Consider the following 10,668-nt stretch of genomic DNA (forward strand, 5'->3'; position numbering starts at 1 on the left):
CCTTCCAAGGAGCGGCTGGGTTTGAACCACCAGCCTTCTGGTTAGCAGTCAAATGCCTTAGGCACTGCACCACCAGAGCTCCCAAATTAGAGCCAGTGCATATAAAATACTTCTGCCATGTATCACCAGTATATTAGAAAATCTGGAATAACTATGATTTTACATTCATAGAGTTTGCTGATTTCTTCTACTTCAAGTCCCACTTTACAACATTCTCATATATTTATCCAGAACCTTTTGAAGAAAAATCTCACTTCATTGTGATGCTATTAGTTGTTTTCCGTGAAATAATGGTAGATCACAACAGAAACATTGTCTTCCCTCTAGTTACCGATGTTTGTGAACATTTTGATTTGTGAGATAAATATCACATTTAAACATATAAATACAAACTGCATGATAGTACATTTAAACATAGACAATACAAGATGGAATCATCAAAAAGGTAGGCAATTTTCTATTTTTTGAATTTAAATATCACACTTGAAAATGTGAATAATGTACATTTAAAATGCTTACACTCACCTGACAAATTTCCATTCACATAAAACTCTGTTCAGACCTCCATGCAGTTTAACCATCTCTTCCTATTTCTGACCACGAGTGTTCTCGATGGCCCAGGGTTTCTCACATCTCCAGAAGGCACAGCTTGTGTTACTGGGAGGGAGGTCAAGCATGGAGTCAAATAGTGAGCACTCACTGGCCTTAAGATGTTTGTTACTAATTTTTCTCTTTGACCATTTCCCCAGTTTGGGATGCAGAAGTGAAATAAGGGGAAACTAGTTTGGGAGGCTAGCTTAAACTACATAATGGGAAACTGAAGGATAAGAAAAGAGGGATCAAAAGGAGATGTACAAGAGAATGATGACTGTGGGATGGGATTGGTTTGGTAAGAAACGCTAGGGAAACTGCTGAGAGAAGGAATTGAGAAGGAAAGGGAAAGGTATTGGGAGAAGTGTGGCTGTGTCCTAAGGTTCTTTAAAAGACAAATAAAGAATGCAGTTATTTTGAATTACTTTTGGCAGTTAGATGATATCTTCACCTGACCTCTCATCAGATACTAAGCCAAATGGGGCCAAGTCCAGGGTGTACATAGCCCACCTAACCAAAAAAGCCAAACTCACTGCTGTTGAGTAGGATCTGACTCATAGCGACCCCTCCTTGGGTTTCCGAGGCGGTATCACTATGGAAGTAGATTGCCCAACCTTCCTTCTGTGGAGTGGCTGGTGGGCACTATGCCACCAGAACTGCTACAGAGCCCATGTTGTTATGTGCCATCAAGTCGGACCCGACTCATTGCGACCCCTCCTTGAGTTTCCGAGGCAGTATCATTACGGAAGTAGATTGCCCAACCTTCCTTCTGAGGAGTGGCTGGTGGGTTTGAACTGCCAGCCTTCTGGTTAGCAGTCAAGTGCCTTAGGCACTACACTACCAGGGTGTAAATGGAAACTTTCAAAACGGAGACACTCATGTCAAGATGTAAGAAAGGCAGAGCCAACATTTGTTCCCAAGAAGCAAAAGATGAGGATGTAAATAATTTGTCTTGTGTTTATAGATCCAACCATGTAAACCGAACAGACTGGTGCCATTCACCCAAGGAGTACCATCACTCCCTCCTAGCCAAATGCCTGACCTTTAACCATCAAAGGACTTCAAAGCTGAAGCTGATTTTATCTGTAATCATTAACCCCTTACCTTTTTGTTCTCTGTATAACCCCTCACACACACACACACACACAGGACTTCAAAGCTGAAGCTGATTTTATCTGTAATCATTAACCCCTTACCTTTTTGTTCTCTGTATAACCCCTCACACACACACACACACACACACACACACACTCCATGCAAACAGTGGAGTGCTTTCTATTTTGGCCTGGGGCTGCCCAGCTCAGGCTGTACTCCTCCTCACTAAAACTCCTTTTTCTTTCATTTGAAACAGAACGTGAGATTTTCTTCTTTGATGCAACTGAGGTCTGGAGATGACTGGATTACAGTTGTCAGTGTCCATTTGTGGCCTGTTTGTGCCATGCTGAGAGGAAATTGAAGAAATACTTTGAGCAAGTCCCTTAATATTTCCCAAACTTGATTTTCTCATCTGTAAAATGGAGATCACAACAACCCACTTCCAAAGTGACTATGAAGATTAATTGAGGTAATTTTAAAGCAATGCAAAACTTAATGAAAGATGTCTAAGTGTATTAAAATGGAACTCTCTACCACTTTCAGCTGAGGCTTCCAGGCAATAGGTGCCCAATACAATCAGATTTAAAACAAGGTACTAAATCACCATCAGGAATTGCAAAGGAGGTAACCAAAGCTAAGTTCTGCAACCCTTGGTCCCTCATCCACTTAGAGCATGTCATAGGGATGAAGTTAAGATAGAACATTTCTTAGGAACGACTTGTCAGAGTTCTCTATGTTTCCTTCCTCTGACCAAGAAGGATAGATGATGCTTCACCTTCATAGCAAATCAAACAAGAGAGCTATTTAAAGAACTTGACAGATGTTCCTAGGATTTGGGGTAGCATAATGTACTGGGATCTGAAATATGCCTGGGAAAGTCTAAAGGTGAGAGGCAGTGGCTGGAGCTGTTTGGGGAATGGCCTACTGAGATGCAGTGAGTTACGTAATATGACCCTTCTAGCTGTAATCCTCCATTTTGTGATATATTGTAAATCCTAGGCTCTATGATTGTGGTTCCATTTTGGAGTGAGTTGTCCATTATTTTAAAGAGGCAGCTTTAGGATGGGATGTATTTTGAGTCACCTCCTTATTAGAGGGTGTTCCTCAAGTCACCACCCTTAGTTTCCTTGAGGGTATAGCCTGCATCCAATATATATGAATGCTCTGGCAAAGTTCTCTCTCATGCTCTGGATCCTACATCTGGTTTGTCATCATCTGACTTCTGGTTCCTGGCACGTGAGCCAGCAGCTTGTCATCTGACCTGCCAAATTGGGTTCATGAGCCCCTGCAACCATGTGAGTGAGGAGAATCCTCCAAACTGACACCTAAGCGTGTTTGGACTTGCCAGCTTCCACAACTATATGAGCCTTTTCCTTGGTGGTTTGTGAGTTCTGTGAGACATTGCAGCAAATTATGGAGCCCTGAGATGGGAGGAAGAGTACTGAGGGGAGGAAGAGTAGTTGATGTTAGAGATGATGGAATAGTCCAACAGTTTGGAAAAGCTGGACATTTGGAACATCTTTAACTTCTGCCTCATACCTTCTGCCTTGTGCTGATCCTTCTAAAAGGAATTATTCGTGGATCTACATTCCCAGATTGAGAGGATCAAAGAATATGTGGGTGTTTCCCATAGATAAAATGTTAGCCATGTGGGACAGAGAGACAAATTTAAAAGGATTCTGCCCAGGAGAACAGCACCTAACTTTGGATTGCAGGGGTGGTTGGAACTTCTTATGTTAACAATACCAAAAAAACAAACTCACTGCCGTCGAGTCGGATCCAACTCATAGCAACCCCTCCTTGGGTTTCTGAGGTGGTATCACTACAGAAGTAGATTGCCTAACCTTCCTTCCAAGGAGTGGCTGGTGGGTTTGAACCACCAGCCTTCTGGTTAGCAGTCAAATGCCTTAGGCACTACGCCACCAGAGCTCCCATGTTAACAATAGGGGATAAAGAGTCTTATTCCCTCTTAGTGGTCACTAAGACCCCAACAGAGAGTCTGTGTGGAATGGACCATCAGAAAGCATGGTCTGGATGGCCTGAGGAGGCATCACCTCTGCCCCCTGCCCCAACACACACATACACAATTTTTGAAAATTGCACCAAACTCTACTAGGGAAAATAGAAACCACTATAGATACTTCAGGGAGCTCTGGTAGCATAGTGGCTAAGGCACTTGACTGCTCACCAGAGGGCTGGCGGTTCAAACCCACCAGCCACTCCTCGGAAGGAAGATGGGGCAATCTACTTCTGTAGTGATACTGCCTCGGAAACCCAAGGAGGGGTCGCTATGAGTCAGGTCTGACTCGACGGCACATAACAACAACAACAACATAGATACTTCAAGCAGAAAGAGATTGAATACAGAGAATTGGTTGCATATACAGCTGTGGGAAGGCTTAGAGAAGCAACGGTGAGAGCGGGCCTTTATGATCTTTGAGATTCACTATTAGCTCTCAGGAAATTGAGAGTCACTATTGCCACTAGGAAAGGAATAGCAGGAAATCACAACTAATAGTCACAGCTGCCTGCAGCATAGATAATTCATGAGGAAATGTCTAGAGATCATGGCAGAAGTCATGTTTGCTTCAAACCACACATCTGTCAATCTCTACTAAAGGAACAATAATACTTTTGCATCCTTTTCATCCTGCTGACCAGAGATTCTGGGAAATGTAGTTCCCAGGCTTCTAGCCTGGGGAAAGTATAAAAGAGAGCAGGAAAGTGCAGCTCAAAAATGAAAGGAAACTATGTATGCAAGGCCTTAAACATGGCCCGGTACTTAGTACTATGTGCTCAATATGGGTCGGGTCTTTAACCCTCCTCCATATGTTCTACTCTTGATTCAAGCCGTTGGTTGTTACCAGTCAGTAGCCATCACTCCCACAGCATCCTCCTTGCCCTAAACACCTACCGCCCAATTCCCCTCCCTGTTCCACACCCTGCCAGGGGGTGAACATGAGAGGAGGAAATCAGATGTAGGTCGCAGAGACCAAGGTTGTAGTGGAGCCACTCTTCTCTAGCTGGACATTCCTATGCATCCACAAAATCTCTTTTCATAAAACCTATTTTAAAGCATTAATTAGTAGTCTGGCAATTAAAAGAGACTCATACATAATGACTTTTATTGTCAAGTCATTGAAAATTTCACCACCGTTAATGCAAATTCAGGTTTCTACACATTCTTTATTGCTTTTCCTCCAACTCTATTTCCTGGTTTAGTCTGTGAAATTTCAGGCTTAGTCACTACTCAATCAATCAGTATTTGTTATTATATTTCTCTGGTATAATAGTGACATGTTGGGTTTCTCTTATACTTTCCTATTAAAAAAACCAAAACCAAACTCATTGCCATTGAGTCGATTGCAAGTCATAGTGACCCCCATTGGGTTTCCAAGGCTATAATCCTTATAGAAGTTGATTGCCCCATCTTCCTTCCATGGAGGAGCTGGTGGGTTTGAACTGCTGACCTGGTTTGCAGCCAAATACCTTATCTACTATGCCACCAGAGCTCCACTTTCCTATTATAATACTGTATTTCTCTGAATCTTAAGATGTCATCTGTTTTAAGACACATTCTATTTTCAGAGATGTTAAAATGTGAAGTAAAAAAAACATCTTAGAATCAATGAAATATGTCTCCCCTACTACATTCTGACCCGTAGTCCTTATTAGTCCAGTTAACAGAGCCACTCAAAGTCTGTTATATGACAGTCTCTTCATCCCAGATGAGCAGATAATTTAGAGCCAGGCTCCAATTTTCCAGATAACCTTCTCACCCAGTATCTTCTTTGATGTCACATCAGTAAATGTATATCACATTAGTTTTCTCAAACTCGGAGAGAACTGCTTTACTAGTGACAAAGAGGATTACACAGGTGCCGAGTATTTACACATTAAGCAACACCGGTACACAAAATGGATTCAGAGTCCATGCCACACAAGCTTTCCATTGGGTCGAGAGCAATCTGAGTCAACATTTCACTGAACCAATGATTGCCCGATGAAAAGTAGGGTTAGTGAGGAGGTTATATAGAGGATCCTAGGTTTCTGGAATTACACCAAGTCATTTCTGCCCTATTCTTAAGTCCAAAAAATGTAAATGCCCAGAAGATAGTTAATTATTTGTTATTGTTTTTCAACATTTGTAAACACCTATTATATGCCAGACATAGGCTAGGGGCTGGAAAGCCACACACGATGAAGATATGGTCCTTGGCTTTAAGGACCGTGTGTGTATGTGTGTAATTTTTTAAAAATAAAGTTTTATCATGTTTTCAGTGAAGGTTTACACAGCAGTTTACATTCCCATTCAAAAATTTCTACATAAGTTGTTCAGTGGCATTGGTTACATACTTCACAATGCATGAACAGTCTCATTATTTCCTTTCTGGTTGTTCTGTTTCCATTAATCTAGTTCTCCTCATCTTTGTTTAAGGACCTTATCTTTTAATCAAAGAAGATATTTTGATCAGAGAAGACAAACAAATAAACCAACTATGATAGCCTAATGTGTTTGTAGAGAAAGGTTCCTGGAATTATAGGGAAACACAAGACAAGGACAGTGAAATCAGACCAGGGGTGATGATAGGGTAAGTTTAGAGAAAATGATGTTTGAATTTAGGAGTCAGCTAACTTCTGAATGAAGGGAAGAGGCAGGTAGGAAGAGGTGATGCTGAAAGGCTCAGAGGCTGTTCAGGTTTGTACGTTGTCTGGTATAGGTAGCATGAATGGTGAGTGCAGGGAGCAGCAGGAGATTTGGTGCTGGATAGGCAGTGAACCTCAGGTCAGGAAGGGCCTTTTGCCAGGTGAAGAAATCTGGACTTTACTGAGGAGAATGGGGAACCAATAAAGTAATTTTTGAACATTTGGTCTCACATTGATTATCTTTTTAACAAAGAAGCACAGTACTTATGGGTGATAGTCATTATTTTTTGAGCCAAGACTTCCACATTTTTGGATTGGGCAACAGGTGGTGCCATTTCCCAAGATAGGAATGGCTGTGGGAGAAGAGATGTGTTTACATTCAAACAGGTTGCATTTAAAGTTCCTGAGCTCTGGTGGTGTAGTGGGGAAGACATTTGGTTGCTAACCCCAAAGTTGGTGGTACAAACCCACCAGTTGCTCCATAGCAGGAAGAGGAGGCAATCTACTTCTGTAGTAAAGATTTATTGTTGCTGTTGTTAGGTGCCATCGAGTTGGCTCCAACTCATACCCTCTGTACAACTGAATGAAACGCTGCCCGGTCCTGCACCAGCCTCACAATCCTTGCTATACATGTGCCCATTGTTTCAGCCACTGTGTCAATCCATCTCTTTGAGGGCCTGCCCCTTTTTTGTTGACCCTCTATTTTACCAGGAAATGGTCCCTTCTGACAATGTGACCAAAGTAGGTGAGATGAAGTCTGGCTGCACTTCCTCCAGGACAGATTTGTTCATTCTTTAGATAGTCCATGGTACTTTCAGTATTCTTCACCAACACCACAACTCAAAACCATCAACTCTTCTTCGGTCTTCCTTATTCATTGTCCAGCTCTCAGAAGCATATGAGGCAATGGAATATACCATGGCTTGGGTTAGGCTCACCTTAGTCTTCAAGGAGACATCTTTGCTCTTCAGCACTTGAAAGAGATCTTCTGCAGCAGATTTGCCCAGTGCAATACATCACCTGATGTCTTGACTGTTGCTTCCATTGGTGTTGATTATGGAACCAAGTAATGTGAAATCTTTGAGAAATTCAATCTTTTCTCCATTTGTTGTGATGCTGTTTATCGGTCCAGTTGTGAGGATTTTTGTTTTCTTTATGTTGAGATGTAATCCACACCATAGACTGTAGTCTTTAATCTTCATCAATAAGCACTTCAAGTTCTCCTTACTTTCAGCCAGCAAGGTATGTCATCTACATATTGCAGGTTGTTAATGAGTCTTCCTCCAACCCTGATGCCACTTTCTTCTTTATATAGTCCAGCTTCTCAGATTATTTGCTCAGCATACAGATTGAATAAGTATGGTGAAAGGATTACAACCCTGATGCACACCCTTCCTGATTTTAAACCATGTGGTATTGCCTTGTTCTGTTTGAATGAAAGCCTCCTGGTCTATGTACACGTTCCACATGAGCACATTTAAGTGTTCTGGAATTCCCATTCTTCTCAATGTTATCCATAATTTGTTATGATCCCCGCAATCAAATGCTTTTGCATAGTCAATAAAATACAAGAAACATCTTTCTGGTATTCTTTGCTTTGAACCAAGATTCATCTGACATCAGCAATGATATCCCTTGTTCCACATTATGGTAGTTAAGTTTGTGTGTCAACTTGCTGGCCTGGTTGAGTGGCTGGGCAGCTGGTGGTAGTTATTCCCCACAATGAGACTGGTAATCAACTTCATGGTGGAATTTACTGTGAGCAGCTGAGTAGCTGCCTTAGGGATGTGGTCTGCTTCCTACACATAAGGAGAAGTGTTGAGGAACAGTTTCTAGTTTATGGCATGCTTGAACCCTGCTTGTAGACAAGTCGTTGTTCAACAGCCTGCCATGCTCAGCCAGTCTTGGGACTTTCAATGGACTTGAATCAATGGCCTGCCATGTTGTTTGGTAACATTGGGACTGTGCCATTTTATTTGTCACCCTTGGGTTTGTCAGTCTCAGCAGCCAGTAGCTGTCTGAGTGAAAAAAAGCCTCTAGCTCCAATGGGCTGGGAGCAGGAGGCAGAGCTGAAGCCCAAGGTTGAGGGGCTTTCACCCAGCCCCTAGAGCCTGGCATTTTGAACTCAGACTTAAAGCCTCCAAACTGTAAGAGAATAAACTGTTTGCTCAAGCCATCCCATTTGTGGTATATTCCTGTCAGAGTGGCACTAGGTAACCAAGACACACATCCTCTTCTGAATCCAGCTTGCATTTCTGGCAGTTCTCTGTCAATACACTGCTGCAACCACTTTTGAATTATTTTCAGCAAGATTTTACTTGTGTGTAATAATAGTGATATTGTTCAATCATTTCCACATTCTATGGGATCACCTTTCTTTGGAATGAGTACAAATATGGATCTCTTACAGTTACTTGGCCAGGTAGCTGTCTTCCAAATTTCTTGGCATAGACAAGTGAGTGCCTCCGGTGCACCATCCGTTTTATTGAAACATCTCAATGTCTGTCAATTCCTGGAGCCTGTTCTTCACCAATTCCTTCAGTGCAGCTTCAGCTTCTTCTTCAGTACCATTGGTTCTCGGTCATATGCCACCTCCTGTAATGGATGAACATCAACAAATTCTTTTTGGTACAGTGATTCTGTGTGTTCCATCCATCTTCTTTTAATGTTTCCTACATCATTCAATATTTTGTCCATAGAAACTTTCAATATTACAACACAAGACTTAAATTTTTTCCTCAGTTCTTTCAGCTTGAGAAATGCTGAGCGTATTCTTCCCTTTTGGTTTTCTAACTCCAGGTCTTTGCACATTTCATTATAATAATTGGCTTTGTCTTCTCGAGCTGCTCTTTGAAATCTTCTGTTCAGCTCTTTGCTCTTGTTACTTCTTCCATTTGCTTTAGCTACTTTCCACTCAAGAGCAAGTTTCAGAGTCTCTTCTGATATCCATTTTGATCTTTTCTTCCTTTCTTGCCTTTTTAATGACTTCTTGCTTTCTTCGTGGATGATATTCTTGATGTCATCCCACAGTTTCTCTGGTTTTCAGTCACTGGTGTTCAATGCATCAAATCTATTCTTTAGATGGTCTCTAAGTTCAGGAGAGATATTATCAAGGTCATGTTTTGGCTCTCATGGACTTGTTTTAATTGTCTTCAACTTCAGCTTGAACCTGCATATGAGCAGTTGATGGTCTGTTCCACATTCAGCTCCTGTCCTTGTTTTGGCTGAAGATACTGAACTTCTCTATTGCCTCTTGCCACAGATGTAGTCAATCTGATTCCTGTATATTCCATCTGGTGAAGTCCATGTGTATAGGCTGTTGCTTATGTTGTTGAAAAAAGGTATTTGCAATGAATAAGTCATTGGTCTTGCAAAATTCTATCATGCAATCTCCAGCATCATTTCTATCACCAAGGTCATATTCTCCAACTACTGGTAACTCTCCTTGTTTCCAACTTTTACATTCCACTTGCCAGTGATAATCAACACATCTTGATTGCATGTTTGTCAATTTCAGACTTCAGAAGTTGGTAGAAAGCTTCAATTTCCTCATCTTTGGCTTTGGTGGTTGGTGCATAGATTTGAATAATAGTAGTATTAATTGGTCTTCCTTGTAGCAGCATGGATATTATCCTATCACTGACAGCATTATACTTCAGGACAGATCTTTTAATTTAATTAATTAATTTATTTATACTGTGATTTGGGTGAAATTTTACAGAGCAAATTCACTTTCCATACAGCATTCATATACACTGTGTATCATAACATTGACTACAATTTACCACAATGCCACAGCTCCCCTCCCACCATGCACTCCTGCCCCCTGAGCTGTCTCCCTGTCCATAAACAGCCCTTCTTTCTCCCATGATTGTTCTCTCCAAGGAGAATGTCTACTTCAGGTAAATGTTCATCTCCTATGCCTGTCTTTTGCTTGGCTGGAAGCCACAGGTGTGGGTTCAATTCCAGATCTGAAGGGCAGCTAGGGGCCATAGTCTCAGTGGTTCCACCATGCTCTATCAAACCAGCAAAACTGGTTACCTCCCCACACCTTTTTTTTTTTTTTTCAAAATTATTTTGAGTTTTGTTCCACATTGTTCTCCCTCTCTATCCAGGATCTCCTACAGAGATTCCCCCTCCTAGTAGTTAATAGTAGCCAGGCACCATCTAGTTCTTCTGGCCTCATAGTTGTATAGGCTGCAGATCGCATTTTGTACCAATTGCTAGGACTAATTATTTCCATGAATCTTTGGTTTTCTTCATTCTTCTTTGCTCTGGATGAGGAGAGACCCATTGTTGCATCTAGATGGCTGCTTACAAACTTTTAAGATCCCA

This window comes from Orycteropus afer, unplaced genomic scaffold, assembly GCF_000298275.1.
Source record: "Orycteropus afer afer isolate SDZICR_OR568_19922 unplaced genomic scaffold, OryAfe1.0 scaffold00064, whole genome shotgun sequence".
In the NCBI taxonomy this organism is placed as follows: Eukaryota; Metazoa; Chordata; class Mammalia; order Tubulidentata; family Orycteropodidae; genus Orycteropus; species Orycteropus afer.